The following is a 19,915-nucleotide window of genomic DNA, read 5'->3' as shown; positions in this document are numbered from 1 at the left end:
ATTTTCAACGAAGAACTACGCAATTATATTATGCAATCCACTCGTTTAACATTTCGAATATTATTTTAGAATGCATCGAAATTTTTGTAATAGATTATGTTCTTCGTTACAAATAAATTTGATGAACGTCCTTTTACGTTTGATATGATGCCTAGGACTACCAAAATATGTGAACGGATAAATTCTCAAACGATCATTGTATTTTACATTTCCCTCTGAAAAAATTGCACATCTCACGTTTACGTAGTTCTCGAACCGCGAAAGTTCTCTAATATCTGAAACGACGGTTTTCCCAGGCTTCTCAGTTTAAAAGTACATTTTATGGAAACATATTCAGGTCTGTACAACGACAAGCCAGTACAAAAGTACTCAACACCAAAAAATACCCCTGAATTACATGTATTTGCAAAGCGGATTCTCCCAAACACATTAATTTTGAAGTCCGTGTTACGGAAACACAGCTCAGTGGGAAAAAATACCCTCGACTTGCATGTTTTTGACAAAGCGAATTCCCCCAGGTACATTGATTTTGAAGTCCGTGTTAGGGAAGCACAGCTCGGTGGAAACAAAAATCCCCCCGACTTGCATGTATATTTGCAAAGCGGAGTTTCACAGGTACATCGATTTTGAAGTCTGTGTTGGGGAAACCGTAAATCGAACCAATCAAAACTTGGCAGTTAGGACTTATAGATAACGCTTGAAATTTTACAGTTATTCAATGGTTCATCTCATGGAAAATATTTTTTTTATTAATTGTAATAGACGCGTAGAAATATTTCCTATCAATATCTATCCGATCTGCTAAAAAATGTTCGAGTTATAAGCATTCGAAAAACAAGTAGGGTTAGCACACAATTCGGCAGAACAAATGTATGGGAAAAAAGGAAGTTTTTCCAGTTTTAATGAATTTGAATCGTTTAGAGATTAGTGAATTGTAATCAAACAAATCTTAGAGAATTTCCGATTCGATTGGTATGCAAATCATGAGAATTCGTTCACAGTGAAAATAGTTATTAACGTTAACTTTATTTCACAAAAACGTGGCCTGTTTTCTGATTTGGCACTCTTCCTGAAAGACGTAGTTCTACGTCAAAAAACAAATTTTATTAGTAATTTTGCTGAAAATCTGTAATTCTGTATTCCAAATTTGGCGAACAGTGTGTAAAAAAACGGAATATTCTGTATATGTGGCAACCCTGCTTGTATATGAGACGTTCTTCGTACTAGTCATTGTACTCTTCAATATCCGATTTTCACTCGTTTTTCCGTTGAAATGTTGTATTTCGTGGTTGTAAACCTAGACAAGAGGCAATTTCACAGCGGTATTGACCGTTTTCGTACTATATTCACCAGAGCAAGAACACAAGAGCTCACTTTCCAAAATGAACTGATTCACTTCAATTATTTTTGTGTTTTATTTTTCTATCTGAACGTCAATTACTTCCACGTTTCCTTTTTTACCCATTCTTCATTATCCATATCTATTAAAATGAATTTGGAAAAGCAGATATTTTAAAATCATAAATATTAGAACAAAACTGAACTACAGGTCGGACTCGATTATCCGGACGATTGATTATTTTTTTTCACTCCGGATAAGCGAATCCTCCGGATAATCGAGTTATAAAAAAAAAGAATTTTCTCTCAGTAAACGTAATATAGTTATGATTTGCACTTATTTATTGAACGGATTTTATCTAGGTTAATCCGTTTGTATGTTTGTGACTTGGTAATTTTGTAACTTTGTCTGTAGCGCTGTACCACATCAATAGAAATTTAACCGTCAATATGTGTTTTCCCAAAACCCCATCAATATGGGTATCAAATGAAAGCGCTTGACCAGTAAAACACAATTGTTTATGGAAAATTTAAATCAAAGATGGTGACCGCTACAAAATGGCGGATTTTCTCAGAACCCCATCAATATGTATATCAAATAAAAGGGATTGCGGCCATCTTGGAATACAGTTATTTATGAAAAATGCAAATCCTAAATGACCGTCACAACAAAATGGCGCCATATATATATATATTTTTCAAAACCTCATCAATATGGGTATCAAAAGAAAGCTCTCGACTAGTAGAACATAGCAGATAATGCAAAGTCCAATTCCAAGATGGCCGCCATCCCCAAACAACTAATTACTTTTTAAATGGTTTCAGCTTGACCTGTTTCTATTTATGTTTGAATGTTTGTAGGGTTGTCCCACATTAATAGAAAATTGACCCCGTTCCTGTTGACTGATCTGAAATACGCAGTTTTAAAATGACAGTAGAATTAAATGTATGTTCCAAATTTTAGGTCAATCATTCACTACCTGCGAGGTAAAACTGCAACGAAGGCGGGCGAAAAAATTGTGTAGTTTATGGATCCGATACTGTAACGATTCGCACAGCACAGCGTTGGTTTGATCGATTTCGTTCTGATGTAGTGGCTGTCGGAGATACACCCCGTACTGGTATTCCAATCGTCGTGGAAACCGATAGACCGGCATGTGAGCACTCGCTCGATTGGCCAGGAACTGGGTATAGACCATAAAACCGTTTGGAACCATTTGCAGAAGATTGGATTCCAAAAAAAGCTGGATGTATGGGTGCCACACGAGTTGACGCAAAAAAAATCTTTTAGACCGAATCAACGCCTGCGATACACTGCTGAAACAGAACGAACTCGACCCATTTTTGAAGAAGATGGTGACTGGTGATGAAAAGTGGATACCGTACGACAACCTAAAGCGAAAAAAGTCATGGTCGAAGCGCGGTGAGCTGGCCCAAACCATCGCCAAGCCCGGATTGACGGCCAGGAAGGTTTTGCTGTGTGTTTGGTGGGATTGGAAGGGAATCATCCACTATGAGCTGCTCAACTATGGCCAGACCCTCAGCTCGGTTCTCTACTATGAGCAGCTTGACCGTTTGAAGCAGGCGATTGACCAAAAGCGACCAGAAATGATCAATAGGAATGGTGTTGTTTTCCACCAGGACAACGCTCGGCCTCACACATCTTTGATGACCTGCCAGAAGCTACGGGAGCTCGGATGGGATATCCTATTGCACTCACCGTATAGTTAGGACCTGGCTCCAAGTGATTAACATCTCTTCCGGTCCATGCAAAACGCTCTTGGTGATACTAAGTTGGCCTCAAAAGAGGCTTGCGAAAACTGGCTGTCTGAGTTTTTTGCAAATAAGGGGGGTGGGGGGCGGTTTATAAGAGGGGGATAATGAAGTTGTCTTCTAAATGGCAACAAGTTTGCGAACAAAACGGCGCATATTTGACTCAAATTGGATAATTTAAAGTATGCTAAATAAAGCGTCAAATTTCGATCAGAAATACGACATTTATTTTTCCCCAACCCTACACAAATTGTTCAAAATTTCCGAAAATCAAAAATTAAATACTCCGGATAATCGAGGCTAAAATTCCGGATAATCGAGGCTAAAATTCCGGATAATCGAGTCCGACTGTAATTGATAAATATGAACATAATTCGAAAAATCTCAAAGGCCGAAACTTTCAAAGTATTAAAAACATTATTTCTATACAAGAATAGCCCCTTAACTGGTCTTTCGTGGTGGTTCCGTCCCGTTTTTTGTTTTCAAGAGGCTTCAAACTTTGCAGTTCATTCGCCTATCGCCTATTCGTCGTTAACTGAAACTGAAGTGGAGCCGTGTAAATCAGCATGATAAAATCAGATAAGACAAATCTAACTTCTGCATGACAGATGTCATCGCCAATTTAACTCAACTATTCATCAACTCAGGAAAATAAAGCATAATCACACACCGGCTTCGACGCTTGAAATGCACACTCTTCTAGATAAGTTGTTTTAGCGAGAAAAAAATCCCTCTCTCCTATGAAAATTCCCACGAGCCATGAAAGACATGGTGTATAATAATCATCTTCGTCCCGTCACATAGAAAACGATTCACCTGCAACAGAAAATCATATACATTTGTTCATTTGTGGCCTTTGGCAACCATTACTAGATTCCGAACAAATTGGCCAAAATGGCCGTGGATTGATGCTGGGCTGACTCTCTTCCCCCCGCGAAACTGCCCATTAGCCATTCGCACGTTTCCACTTACAACGCCGTCATGGCGTAATATAATTCGGTAGCTGCCGCCGGGCTAACTGCTGCTGAGAGGAGCGATATAAAAATAAATAAATATTTGGCGTGCCGATTTCGGTTATCCAACAAAACATCTAAGCGACAGAACATGATCGTTTAGTGGGGCAGTTAAATAACGAGTTGGGGAAGAGAAAATCAACAACCGAAGACGATTCCATCCTAATGGAATTATAAATACGTAAGCTCGAGGGAATAAAACTAAAATATGCGATCGGAAAGTTGCGAATAAAATTACGACTTTAATTTTTTTTGGGAACCTCTAGAATTGTCCAAACACCGCTTGTCACACCTTCACCCGTAAAAATCGGTGCCTACGGCGTTCTCATCCATATCTAGCGATCGAAGCCGCAAGATTTTCTTAAAAGATACCGAAATCTGGAACATGTGCCACCGGTTTCTGGTGTCCGGCACCGTCGCGTTTCGATGGTTTCTTTCAGTTTACGATCAATCCCCACCCGGAACCTGCGTATGTAATTAAAAGAATTTATTAATTTCGTAAATTTATTGAATGTCCAGTTGGGTTTCATGTTCTCCGGTTCCGCTCGCGAGGAGAAAGAACGAAAGCCGAGCAGAGAGGATGGGATTGTTATCAGAATTACGTGTTTGACTTGAAATATTTTTATTTGATTTGGGGGCCTTCGTTAACCGACCTGCCGCCCGGATGGTCGATTTTTACGGCCGGCAGAAGATTACACTCACGCACCCCATTTTGGCTCGCGTGGAGCGGACTCGTTTCGAGTGGGAAGGGAAGAAAAAGCCAAAGGCTGGTAGCAATGTCGCGAGTGTATAATTTTCATATTAACAACAGTTTTAAAATGCGATTTGAATAAAGCATCCGAAATAGGCGAACCGTGGCTCGGAATCTGTCGTGACGGTGCGATCGGAAATAAATGTGTGTCAACGATTATGTCGAGAAGCCCTCAGCTGTCAGCTGGGTGAAGGATGAAGGCTTGCATCGCGTGTTTGTGTGGAGGTTCCCTCTGTTAACGCTGACAGTAAATTTCACTATAAGTCAATTAGCGATTCAAATTAGTTCGAATGCTGTGGGACACAATTATGTGATGATTACATCCCTGGCGGTTGACAGTGCATCTTTTCGGCAGCGCTAATTTTTGCACGATCTCACGAAATTCCACAGAATCACGTCGCCACGGAGTTCGCTACCATAAATTTGCACTTTCCGCATGGCACCGTTTGGCTAATCCTCTGCAACAATGAAACAGATGAGTAAATCGTCGCGAAGATAAACCCTCATCAGCATTCCATTCATCGACGGAACGCTTCCCACCTTTGCCCGCTTTCAACCAAACGGTGCGCGGGTATCCTTTTCTTGTCGATTCCCACAAATCAATCGTTCCGCGCAGGACGTGAGAAGGTAGTAGCGGTGTCAAAAATTCTATTAAAAACGGACCATAACTTTGAATTAGGGAAACAATCGACAATGTTCCGTCTGGTTTCCTTTTGTCGGACTACCTTTTCGGCATCCGCGGAGGCCTGCTCTTAATAAATTATCCGCCATAACTTCGTACTCGGAGTGCTCTTCTTGTGTCAACGTGTGGACCCGAACGAGCCGGACCCGCTCCAGGGCCGAGTCGCGAGGAGCGAACGAGATCATAATTTATTTATTTACATTTTTGGGAATTCTAATTCCACTGAAAAGAATCGCTCCCAGCAAACCGAGCCCAAGTTTACAAGTCGAAATTTATTTATTCTTTCGCCGCAACTACGACCGGGGAACGGGGTTTCATCTCTAAACCCAGCTGAACAGGTTGGCGCGCCATTAGTTTGCCAAGTTGGGGAAATCTAAATTAATTTGAAATTTTAATGTTATGCGAAATAAAAATTGTTTCTTATGCCTGCGAGCCGAAGTCTCTGGCAGGGATCCCTTGAATGATGCTCTCGTTGGCTCTCTCGGCGGGTTCATTCAGCTTCACGCGCCTGCCTTTATTGATGAGCGTGTTTCCACAATTAAGATTTCTTTGCTTTTGATTTCGGCGCGCTGCGAACCGAGATTGCAGCCCCTCTTATCTGCCCGAGAGCCGAGCCGCCGCTGAAGGGCTCCGAAGATGCTGGAGATAATGAAGAGTTGTGGCTTTCGTTGAATGCTTTTATGCTGATGGGTATAGTTCGTTTTGGAGGGGGAGCATCTTTAACCGAAACATTTCGGAAGATAACCATTCTGAATGAAAAAAAAAATCCAATAATCACGGCGCTCCTTAGTTGGGTATTTGCTCAGAAATTAATACTTTAGATTTTATATTAGGCTGTCAAAAAAGTCCTGCGGTATTTTTTTAAATTTTCATTTGTTCATAAAATTAGTTACAATCATCTGTTTTAAGTCAAATATGCGCCGTTTTGTTCGATGACTTGTTCCCAACGAGATGCCAACTTCATAATACCCCTGTTATAGAAGCTCGCTTCCTCATGGGCAAAAAACTCGGATAGCCAATTTTCACAGGCCTCTTTTGTGGCTAACTTCTGACTACCTAGCTCGTTCACCATGGACAAAAACAGGTGGTAGTCACTTGGTGCAAGGTCCGGACTATACGGCGGATGCAAAAGAACCTCCCATCCGAGCTCCCGGAGCTTCTGGCGAGTCACCAAAGAAGTGTGTGGCCTGGCGTTGTCCTGATGGAAGACAATGCGGCCTCTGTTTATCAAAGATGGCCTCTTCTTCATGAGTGCTACCTTCAAGCGGTCCAGTTGTTGGCAGTACAGGTCCGAATTGAGCGTTTGGCCATAGGGAAGCAGCTCATAATAGATTATTCCTTGATAATCCCACCAAACACACAGCAGAACCTTCCTGGCCGTTAATGAGGGCTTGGCCACCGTCTGAGCCGCTTCAGCGGGCTTCGACCCCGACCGTTTGCGCTTCACGTTGTCGTAAGTGACCCACTTTTCATCGCCAGTCACCATCCGCTTCAGAAACGGGTCGATTTTGTTGCGATTCAGCAGCGATTCACATGCGTCGATACGGTCAGATGTTTTTTTTGCGTCAACGTATGTGGTACCCATACATCGAGCTTCTTTGTGAATCCAAGCTTCTTCAAATGGTTAATAACGGTTTGATGACTTATCCCCAGCTTGTAACCCGCGACGCCGGGGAAGCGCGCGAGTTCGTCGCGATCGGGGATTTTGCGCAGATAAGCGGTCGACTTCAGCGCCACTCCCGCGAGGGAGACCGACCGCCGTGTTTTATCCTTGCCCGGCAATGAGACACCCACTGAGGGCGGGTTTGTCCTTTTTCTCACAAACCCGGTTATTTCCGCGACTCTTCTGCGCTAAGAAGGACCCGCGACACCGTTTGTCCGCGTTCCACAATTCAGGCAACAGAGGCAATACGGTTGTTTCCAATGAACACCGTTCATGCCAAAATTCTCATCATTGGACCTACGCAATGATGCCAAACCCACCCACCTTGAAGTTTCAGAGGACGAGGTGCGGGGGTTGAAAAGTTGTCCACAACAGAAGAGGAGCCCCAACCCTGGGCTCGTGACCTATCTGAAAATTGTATAGGGTGTTTAGGCTACCGCTAGCCAGTAAATGCACAACATTTATGTCTACTTCAAATTACATTGATTCCTTAAACATTTATTAAGTTCTCCACATCTTCCCACGAATCTAGGTTATATTCACATCTATATTACATACGAAATCATCACAACAAATAACGAAAAATAATTGTTACTAAATTTATTTCACTAAATCCTCATATGGGTTTCGAACACCGGACCCTGGAATTCAAGCCCAGCGATCTTACTATCGAGTCTAATTCTCCATCTTGTGTGAACCCTTCTTGCTAGCGAGCAGCATGTGCACGCTGACGGTATTGCTCTATGCTTCTAAATTGTGTGGCATTTTTTGTGTGGCGTTGTTAATGGGTGTGTGGTTTTTATTTTTGATCTTAACCCTACATGCGCATGTTATTTTTAGGGTGAAAGAAGTTTTGTACTCACACTACCTAGGCTTTACGTGCATCTACTTTACCGCCGTTCCACGGTAGGCGATGAATGACGAGTCCGTAGGCGTAGATGATGGGACGTAGACGTTGAATGCGCATCCGACGTGTAGTGGTGCCGTGCTGCGCCTTCCCTTGATTCGAGTGACGATTCGCGCTTCGCGCGGCCACCTGCTTTGACTGATGTGGTGGCGAAGATCCAATCTTCGATCATGGGGTCAGGATACGGCTCCTTCCTACACACAACAAAGATTAAAACACCACACATATGCCACAATTAATTTTAGCATCAGCCACATGTCTTGGAGCTCTAAGCTTACCTTTGATTTCGCTAAACGGGAACACAAGCGAAGAATTACACTTTTCGATTTCTCGGAAAAACTTATTTTAAACTAACTAAACATGAAACAAAGAGACAAAAAAAACAGAAAAAAAAACCAAAAAAAACTTTAGTCTACTGACTAGCACGTGTAGCCTTTCACCTACGGTACCTTTTTACCGTCCACTCGCGATGCAAAAAAAACTGGTCCGCCCTGCCTATTCCACGGTCGAAGTCGGAATGGGCAAGCATATCTCAAGATCCTCAGATCAGCGAGACATTCATTGGAACCGGAATTACGTAATAGTTAACGATGTTAACTATTCCGTATTCACACCGAAATTCCCCTGCGCTTTCATTGGTCGCGCATTCAAGCATTCGCGGGCGATACCCTTTAACCTCCCGAGCAGAGTTCAAGTCGAAGCGCTCGCCGGGTTTTGAAATTTGAAGAACAAGAAAACCCCGCCGAAAGACTCTGCTATTTGGGGGAAATATCCAAATGAAAAAATAGCAAAAAAAGAAAGCATGAGTCTTTCGGAGTGTTGGTATGTGGGTGTCTTGGCTAAAACAGCCGCCCACCCAGTTTCATATATTTTCGAGCGGTTATGGACCCGATGTGGACCGAATGTCACAAAGTACTATAAAAGTACTGGATTAAAGCTCCTCTCTCACCCCCGCATGAAGGACTGTCTATAGTTTGAACTATAAAAGTACGCGATAACTGGTGCTGAGCGAAATGGCATCACTGCAGCGATTGCCTTCCCTCTCTCGCATTGAACTGTCATTCAGATAAACAAAAACGAGAGAAGTGAATGGATTAAACAATTTGCTTGAGTAAGTATGTTTTTCTTTAATTAATGTTTAATTTTGATGTCTTTTTCTTTGAATTGCAGCTAACAGAAATTCGAGGAATAAAATAATGGGTTGATTTTAAGGATAATAGTACCATGTACTATTCCTACGCAATAGTCCGGAATAAGTTCCAGTTGTGTTTCCTTGTGTATAGAACCCGCGATTAAGTGTGTGTCAATAGCAACTTGGTATGTATATCTATTGAATATGTGCAATAAATTATTAAATGAAATGCATTTCATTTCAGAGTACGCCCCAGTTGTGGAAAAGCTTCTGTTGCTATGGCTCCAATTACCGAACCTCAAATTTGCCGGAGTAAAACCCGTATCTGTATTCAACGATTGTATTAAACACACTCTTCGCTAATGCTATCAACATCCAGGATATGAACAGGAATAAATAGGAATGTTCAGGTAAAACTCACTTGCACAATTTATAATAATCAATACATTTATGTCTACATTTACTTTTTAGTGAAAATTTGATTCATCCACACCGGTGAACCAAAATGTTCTCTCTGAATGGTGTAGCATATAATTTGTTCAAAAGAAAATTTGGTTCGCTCATTATATAGTGCTTTTATCTATTATAACTGTAGTACAGCCATGTATTAGTATTGATGTAAATAAACCAGCATTGTAAATAAATTAAATAATTTCCATCGCCGGTTTTTTAAATGTTTGTTTCAACTTTCATGAAAACAAATACCACCATAATGAGGGTTGAGCAGTTTTTCAATCGGTCGACGCGGTGCCAGATTGGCACAGGTTTGGCTCGAAATTGGTTGTCGAATACGAAGGGTAGGTCGACAAAATCGTTGCAAAATGGCACGATCTCGGTACCGTTGTCGACACCATTTGTTGGGACCAATCTGGCACAACAATGTAGAGTGGGCAGTCACATCCAGCACCCATTATGGCTAGTTGCTCAAATCTAAAATCGGGAGCGGCACTCGCGTTGCCAAACATCCAATACATAGAAAGAAGAGAGAATCCCAGATCCACACAGGAGAGATTGTGTTGAATCTGAAATTCAAAATAAGGAAACGAGGGGCTTCCAAAAGTCGAAATCAGTACCGTGCTACAAGCTCTTGGACGATGCTACGTCTGCTACTATGCCGGTCTTTCTCGGCTAATTCAGCGATTTTGTCGCAATTTTCGACAGGCCTTCCGGAGCGTAGCGCATCTTCGACGACCTCTACACCAGAACGAAAACGTTGAAACCATCGTTGTGCGGTGGAAATGGAAACTGTATCGGGTCCATAAACTGCACAAATTTTATTGGCAGCTTGAGATGCATTTTTGCCTTTGTCATAGTAGTACTGTAAAATATGTCGGATTTTCTGTTTATTTTGCTCCATATTTGCGACACTATAACGCACGAACGACTTAACCAAACAAAACACTGTCAAGGACTATAAATACCGCGCAAAAATACCTTTCCAACAAGCTATAGTATGACTCGATACAATGAATACAACTAGAACTACGCGCTTACAACGACACCTCGCGGAAATACCACAGGACTTTTTTGACAGCCTAATATAAACCGGACTGATTTCTATGAATGCTTGTTAAGTTACAGCTAGATCTGTCCGCTCATTCGTATATTAATAGTTGTTCAAAGTTGAATTACATTCATTCCAAGTACATTTCAAGTACATTCATTACTGTAAATCGCAAGTAGTGTTGTAAACCCGATACCTTGGCTTGGAGGTGAATCTTAACTAAAAAATCTTCCATTAGCATAAGTTTTTGACGTAGAACTACATCTTTCAGGAAGGGTGCCAAATCAGAAAACAGGTCACGTTTTTATGAAATAAAATTAACGTTAATAACTATTTTCACTGTGAACGAATTTTAGGGATTTTTTGGGATTTAACATAAATTGTTCACGTGGATTACATTGAAACTAGAAAAAACAATCTTTGATTATTATTGTAACATTTTTGACAAGCTGGATAAGAAAATTCGTGTTTCACAAGAAAAAATTCCTCTCAGATAGGTAATAAAAGCATAAATTGTTGCAATATCCACCATGTTGGCAAGATTTAGAAAATTATTTCTATTTAACGATGCATAATTTATGCAATTTTCCAAGTTGTTCTTCCGAGGATTATAATGAAAATATAAAATAAATATATAAAAAACGTATTTCAAATCTCATAATCGCCTATCCTATACTTTATATTCATTGTGACTTATTTCATAACCTAACAATCCACATTTAATGAATGTTTTAATTTATAAGCCTTATATACAGCCATTCTATGCCAAACCGATATAGTGGCTCTCATATTTTTATGAAAATTGGTAGTTTTGTTCTCTATCACAAAATATTAGACCCTTTTTTTCTATTTTTTTTTTCCATTAGGGTGCCCATTTGCATTTTTGGTGTGGTCCGAAATATATTTCTTTCCCTTTTCCTAAAAATGATATTTTTCCAAAATCTTTAATCGACACGTCAAATTTAAGTCTAGTAAAGGCTAGTAATTTTTCAAAAAAATATAACCCTTTTGTAAAATTGGATTCTAGTGGCATAGAAATATTGAACGAGAATTGAAAACAAGCTAACTTTGAAAAACCATAGCTCAAAAAAGAAACAAAACGTCTTTAATTTTTGAGATGTGTTATTCAAAAATATTTTCTTAAGTATGACATTTTTTTCAAAGAACACTTGCAGTTTGGATTCAATTTGATGTATCGATCGTTTGAATCGATCTAGTAGTTCATAAGCTATTAATTTTGAAAAAAAGGCATTTTTAGAAAAAATAAGTTGGAAAAGTAGATTTTTCTTCGGACAACTAAAAACCGCCACTAAAATAAAAATGGGCACTCCCTTGAATTTGCGATAAGAAACAACTTTTCACGAATAATGGTAGTATATATGTATACGAAGTGCCATATAATGTTGCTGAAGTAAAACGAGCTCGAGTAGCAAATCATAGAAAAGTAAAAATAATTTAAGTAAAAAAATTGTAATATTCGTCAACTCGTCTAATGAATTATTGCAAAACTTATAATATAAAAATAACTTTCTACTGCTGCTGATTCACACAATAATAAACCAATTTGAACAATTTCAATGATTCTGATAATAGTATATGATATGGATATATACTATGTGTTTTCCCTAAAAGAAATAAATTCCCAGTCATTATTTTTCCTGTTTATCGAATAGTCAGAGTTACTGGGTGGATAAAATTTCTAATTGTTTCAATGTGTAGTCTAAAAGGGATTAACTCCTTCCCTTATTGTTTAAAACGCCACACATCAAGTGATTTCACTACTCTGCTGAGCGTTCTAGTGCCCTATTTTATGCAAGTACACCACGAGCGAGACTCGATGTTGTACGGAAAGGGTTAAAGTTGCAGGATTCCCTTGTTGGATATGACGTTGACCCATAAAAATAGTTTTGGTATCATTAAGGAAGGCTAAAGTTATGGTCACGGATAAATGACTATTTATTTTCAAAATATAGAATATACAATTCTCCAAATTCTTACACTTATTACATCGCCCCAGGACGCGGATGTTTTCGGAACTGTGAAGTTGAATTGGAGGCAAATTCTTCGCACGTATATGAAGAAAAACGTTTCCTTAGCGACAACTTTGCAGAAGTCACATATTCCACGATTGCTGAAGCCGATAATTGAAAGCCTTAAGGACAATAGAAAGAGCCGCTTGGGGCGTTCATCAGATTACTGTGAAGTCGCTACTACAGAGCATCTCACATGTTTCTAGTTCACCAGAAAAAAATGGGGACATTTTGAGGAATTCTTCAATTAGAAACGAGAGATAGTTGATGAGAGCGGCACACGGAAATGACTATTTTTTTGGCTTTACGTTTTTACTATATGGCCTGATTCACAATGTCTTGTGTATTATTCATAGATTTAGGAGTTTCGTTGAAGAACATTTTACTAAAACCCACATGTCTTCAAATGTTTTTCAACGTAACTCCTAAACAAATATTTTTACTATAATGATGTATTTGGAGAAGTTGTTGAAAATTATAAGCAAATTCAGAAAACACATGACGATATAACACGATATTAAAAGAGCTTATTTACTATAAAAAATACAATAAATTAGAAATATTTATTTTAAATATCTCGATAATGGCTGCATTTAGAAGGAGTTGATAAAGAGCTTTTTTGTTTTAAATTGCATCTAGATTCATAATTTGTGGCTAAAAATGATTATTATACAAAAATTCAAAGTTTCGAAGATTCATAAAATTTCGATGTCTCACAAAGTTTGTAAAAAATTGTTTTACCATCTTAGACTCATTTTTCAAATTTTCTACATGACTTCTTAGATATAGATAGATTAAAAAAATTAAAATGAAAAAAGACAATAAATTAGAATTTTTTTTCAAATATCTCGAGAATGGTCTAAATGCAGGCGATTTATAAAAAATTTTGTTTTGTTTTAAATCGCAGAAGAATTCATTATTTGTGGCTAAAAATGATTGTTATTATACAAAAATTCGAAGTTTCTAAAATTCATAAAATTTCGAGGTCTAACAAAATTCGTCAAAACAGTTTTACCATCTTGGACTATTTTTTTTATATTTTCTGCATGATTTCTATTTTATATGAAAATATGAAAAAAATTAAAAATAAATATTTAAGATATTGCAAATTAAATTTTTTTAAACAAAAAAAAAGATCACAATTTTTTTTCTCAGTGAATATGTTTTCCACATTTTAACATCAATATTCTATAACTCTTTCTAAGACACTATTTCGAAACGACTTTTTGAGATATAAATTATCAAAGATTTCTCTTACTAAAATCGATACGCTCTTTTCAAAAGTTATACTTGAGGCAAATAAATCCCAATTGCTGTGGAAAACCAATTTCCTCCAACCCAAACGGAATACATACTTTCATTCGAATCAAAAATACATGTTTTTAAAATCTGCATTTTTAGGACGATTTTATTTGGAATTGCTCTATGTAAACATTTCCATCGCACTTCTAGGTGGATTGAAACTATTTTCGTAACTCAAATAATCATTCAAAACACGTACATGTTGTCAAATTATTTTGAAATTATTGAGAAATTGATTTCTAAACATAATTTCTAATAGAAAATAAAATTCACTACTTTGACCCATTGTCACCCTCTCTTAGGGGTGAGAATGTGTCAACTTTCATTTCATCGAAGTTCAGTGAAAAATTAATATTAACCAACAATTCTCTGAACTCTCGTAAGTTCATTATTAGCGAACATATCTACGTAATCAGAATTGCGTTTTACTCTAATTTACGATAGGTATTCAACAAAAGGTTCGAAAACTACCTTTTTTGACCCATTATCACCCCCATCGACGGTACTTTATGTAATGTAAATAAAATATTGTTTCAAATTATTTGGCATCGATCTGGTATAAATCAATAAGAAGAAGGGATAGTCAATAATCCTAAAAAGTACTTAAATAAGTGATGGTTTACTGTTTAATTTAGATTGTTGAATATTTGAGAATTGATATTAATTAAATTATTAAGGTAATGTAATACATCTTAAGACTTTTCATTATTTCTAGTCTGACAAACTAAGGATTTTGATTAAACTAATTTTTGAAAATAATTATAATTGAGCTCAAAATGAGAGGGGTGTGACATCATCGATTTGTCTACGACTTCTTCTTTCGGTCATAACTTAGCTGCAAACACATTCCCAGCAGTATTTGACAATTGGAAGATAGGTCAGAACCTCATCTATCAGATTCTATAGCAAACTCAATTTGGAACGTTTTTGCAGTTGAGTTGAGAAAAGGTTGATAAAGTCAAATCGATCAAATCACTTACACCCTTCACCTTCTGAGCCCCTCAATTATCATTAGAAAAAAGTTCTAATCTACTATAATATGATTTAAGAGATTGCATTTAGTCATCAATTAATTGGAGATAAAATTCATTAAATAAAAACGTATTGGAATTCTTCTAATGACAATGGGGGGCTTGGAATGAAAGGGGTGTAAGTGATTTGATCGATTTCTCTTCATCAACTCTTTCTTTAGTTAATAACTCAACTGCATTTAATCACGCAGGGATTGCAGCAATTTTTACATCTAAAGCAGGCACTGTTCAGTGTTCATAAATGAAGAACATCTGTTGTTGTTACTAAAATTCGAGTTTGATTATTTAAAGGAAGAATGATTCGATTATCTACATCTAATAGACGGAATTCCTTTGTATTAAGTTTATTTGGGATTATATAAGAATCAAATTCTAAATTTAAAAAATTGAATATTTATATCTTCAATATCATTCTTGGCCAATGGTTTTTATGTAATTGACGAGTTACGAATTTCATCTATTGAGGTGGTTTTCCAGTGGCACGAGCTCTGAATAAATTAAACAGAAAATTATTTTTAATATACATTATTTTTTTCTTAGTTTCTTAGTCTTTGAGGAATACAAAAATAATAAAAGTAGGGAGGGCTCAACAAAATAAGTGCCATCGCAAACACGATTTCAATCTATCCGAAACCAAAAAAGTTCAATAGATTTTTAATAATTAAAAAACGCCGATATTGTATGACCCAAGTACAAACCAATACATGTTTTTAGATAAATTGGTGGCTATTTTGAAATGAAAATTAAGCTTTTAGCACGTTTTTGATAGCGATTGATTTTTTTAAACAGTAAAATTGAAAACAAATATTGGTGCATTGGAAAAAATATTTTTTTTTGAATTTCCATACTAGAATACGGACAAGATTTTAAATTTTGAATGTAGTTTCAAGAATGGTTTAGTGCGAAGATTTGTGAGGGAAAATTCATTTTAAAAAAAGTTGAAAAAAAAGGGGCACGGACGGTTTAAAATAAAAGGGGCACGGACGGCATCTTGACATAGGACTGTGATCGTGTGTAGTAATTGCATTTGAATGGATTTTTTTCATTGTTCAAAATCTGTATTTTTTTTTCTTTATTGATACATCAAATGGAAGCCCTGAAAAATATGCGTGAGTATATCCTTTCGATCTTCTAAATCAGTAATCAGTTAAATTCATTAATTGCATTTTCTACATAACCAAACAACACGCTCGATATAATGACATCTTGGACCACAATTACACAAATTGTTAGTAGCAAGCCCTACACGATAAAACGTGAATTGAGAACGAATTGATTGGACACCAACCTGAACTTCAATCCAATATCTTTGTCATCATTCAACCTTTCAAGCCAGATCAAGAGTGAGATCATCCAATATCATCTTCAAGATCATTCCTAGATCATCCCTCCATTGATTGTGACAACTGATAAATGCCTATGATCGGCAAATCGAGAATTATTCATAATACGCATCTAATCATTGTGTCAACATTGTGAGCTAACGCCGAATTGTAGACAAAAAGACTGCTCGGTGCGTTGTGGGGGAAAACGAGTGACTAGTCAAATCGAAAAAAACATACCCATTTTAATAGTCAAATTGTTAACTTTTTTACTATATTCACTGTTCATGTCTTAAGCAAAAAAATTGCTAGATAAATTTCCTGTCATATGTCGCAGTAACGATTTTGAATAATATTCGTTTGAAAACTCTTGATGAATCGTTACATTTTCCGTAGAGTGATCCCCCTATATAGAAATCAAAGACATAGTCCCATGTCAAAAGGCATTTAATTTTTTGTGGACCAAATAATGTTTGTTTAATCGTTTTTCGATGTTCATTCTTAATGGTAATATTTAGAATGGTAATCTTCAGCTTCAATCATGGAAACGAGCGTCGATGTATACGTCCAACGAGATCCTAGATGAGCCCGAAAAACCTGGATGAATATTATTTCTCAATAATATTCATCCAGGTTTTTTTTCCAGAGCAATGAATAGTTTGCCACGGATCGGTATTTCTCCTTCGCAAACATTCTGATACAAAATAGACCACAAGTTCTGGATTGGGTTCATTTCGGGGCTTTGGAGTGACCATTTCAACACAATCTAACAGTGTAATTTTTCTGCAAGTTTTTTACGCTCAAACAGTTCAAACATCCTCTGATCAATCTAGATTTTCTGTTTCCTGAACTCGAGCGGCTTATCAATGATTTTTGGGCAAAATAACATCAATAAATTTTAGGAATTTTATATATTTTTTCATTTTGCGCTTAGGACTTGGGAATGGTCTAATGCATTTAATGGTACACTAAAACTGCATGTAGATTTCCTTTGTTAAAACGACTGAGGAGCTACTTGATAATACTTAATTCTGCCCTTGCCAAGGGACACGAGTGACGTTAATTGCAGTTAAAAATGAATTAGCCTAAATGTGAATAATCGTTTGCAAATTACAGAGTTCGACTACGATCGCTTTCGATAGCCATTACCCGTCGATCGAAAACAAATCCACGAATCACATCCGTATCTGACGTGCCAACATGACCTTACCATTAGATACAATTTAGAGATATATGCTCTTCCACCATCCTCCGACCGCCCAAAAGGGTCGTCACGCAGTTGTTGCTTCACGCCATCATTCAGCATAACCTGTGTGCCGGTGTTTGTCGGAGCAATATGTCTTCTCAGCGTGGTTTACCTTTCTACTCCACTCCACGGCGATAGAATGTTTTCTGTGTACTCTGTTTCGACGTGTAGTTTGTTGTTGGCGTTATTTTTTTTTTTTGCATATCTGATAAATTTACATATTCAATAGAAACGCTATGGTGCGCGTCGTGATTGGGCCGTGACCTAAGAAAGCGCTTCCCATTTGTACGAGAACACAGCGAGAGCCGAGTGCCGACCTGGATGCTGCACTTAATGGTGTTTGTGTGTGTGTGTGTACCCCAAGATGGGATTTCGGGCGTCCAAGGAAATCGATAATAGAATTATTGTGTTACTGGAGCGCGTGAAAATAAAAATGATTTGGTATTCATACCCTATGCCAGCAGCCGGCAACAATGGAAGTGTCGATGAAGATATAGTAGGAAATGGGATGTGGGTTTAGCGTTTCTGGGTCAAGACATTGGCGAGTATTTGAGGATATGAAAGGCGAAAGTTTGTTTGAGTTCGAATTGTTATTTTTTTTGCAACATGCGAATGGAAGAAGCATTTTTGTGTCGAAAATTTACATCCGATTGAATGCTACGTGCTTTTGATTGAAAAATAGTTTCGAAACAAAGCGAAATTAAGCTGCTTCAGTTCCCACCAGCAGAATGTGGCCAGCTTGCCAGCGGTCGGTCGGCTTGCGAAAAGATGAAAAATCCTTATCTCGCCATGTACCGCATCGCATCATTTTGTTCGGCGAGCATTGCATACATGCGAGTTGTCTCGTGGATTGTGTACATGTTTGCCCAAAACGTTTCACGTCTGTCGTGTCTGTGCCTCTTTTTGTGTCAACTGATAAAAGCATTTTTTCGCCTGTCTTTGCCTCTTCATTCGAGGTCACTTCCACGTGTTTCGCCATTCATTCGGCCCTAAGACGCCTCCGGTGAAAAAGACTCCTTGAATGCGGTGCAGAGTTCGATGTCGCGGAATCCATTACCACAATTGTTCGGGAAAGAAATTCTGTCAATCTTCTCAAATTCTACAAATTATGTCAACTCAGTACCAAAGTTCAACCCTGGATCTCGTTGCTCGAAGACAACTGCACACGTAACTGCAACAACAACAAAAAATGGCGCATTTTTCTGGCCCAACAATCGACTTGACGCTAACCGATAAGAGCAAATCGACGGGACTGTTTCAGGAGCGAACGAACGGATGAAAAATCGTTTTTGAAAGCGTTTGCGGTCCATCGGATCGTGTAAAATTCATTTTTGGAAATGAGATTTTTCTTGTCGCGCTTTTTGCGAGCGGACGAGCATGAAAGATTGCCCTCCGCTGCCAAACAAGCCAACGAGCAGAGAAGCCAAGAAGCGGCAAATTCCAGATCAACTTTTTTGTCCGTCTCCGTCCCTCTGAATTTTTCCTCTATCCTTCGTCCCTCTGGATCCTTCCATAGTCCCCACTCCATTCGTGTCTCGGAGCGATTTTGTGTGTTCTTCCTTAATTTTACTGCTCCGGTCGAAAATTGCTCTCGTTCATCGTGCCGTGGCAGCCGAGGGCTTTGGCGGTTCGTTCACATGTGGAAAAAATGCATACCTTTTATACACAAATTTCGGTGATCCTTTTTACTTATATTGTTTATTTGTTTAATGTTTTCCTCCCATTACCCACAGCGTCCCACGTCCCATGACCCGATCTACCCGAAGGCTATGAGTGGTCGCTTCTGCACATCAACGGTGTTTGCAAAGGATGCTGGATGCTGATCTTCTTTTATTGTTACACACCCCCGCGCTCCCCAATGTTTCTCGCTCACCTGGTTCGAAATGCTAACAGCATTACTGCAAGTGAATGTGCAAAGTCATAGTTCCACAGTTTGCACTGGTTAGGTTGGGCGAATAATATTTGCTGGAGAACTTGGGGTAAAGTTATCTTCTCCATAATTAGGTTGGTTAGTGGATATGTATACAGCTATTCCTTGTCAAACCGATATAGTGGTTCTCAGATTTTCGTCAAAAGTGGTAGTTTTGTTCTTTATCGCAAATTATGAGACCCGTATCTTTTTATTTTTTTATTAGGGTGACCATTTCAATTTCAGGGTGGTCCAAAAAACCATTTTTTCGCATTTTCGACTTTTTTCAAAAATTGATAACTTTTGGACTAC

General features: G+C 38.3%; 1 long non-coding RNA gene across 2 annotated transcripts; it reads left to right on the top strand.

Annotated features, from left to right (window-relative positions):
• The first annotated feature begins 9,085 nt into the window (after positions 1–9,085).
• On the top strand, positions 9,086–9,765 carry LOC129771612 (uncharacterized). 2 transcript variants are annotated; one of them, XR_008742425.1, is made up of 4 exons: positions 9,086–9,238; positions 9,298–9,444; positions 9,504–9,669; positions 9,731–9,758. It is a non-coding gene; the product is annotated as an uncharacterized LOC129771612 (long non-coding RNA). The 2 variants fall into 2 exon arrangements; XR_008742424.1 differs by having other exon boundaries at positions 9,504–9,765.
• The last annotated feature ends 10,150 nt before the right edge of the window (positions 9,766–19,915 follow it).

Source organism: Toxorhynchites rutilus, chromosome 2, assembly GCF_029784135.1.
Source record: "Toxorhynchites rutilus septentrionalis strain SRP chromosome 2, ASM2978413v1, whole genome shotgun sequence".
In the NCBI taxonomy this organism is placed as follows: domain Eukaryota; kingdom Metazoa; phylum Arthropoda; class Insecta; order Diptera; family Culicidae; genus Toxorhynchites; species Toxorhynchites rutilus.
Note: the sequence above shows the minus strand (reverse complement) of the source record. Positions and strands in the feature narration are given on the sequence as shown.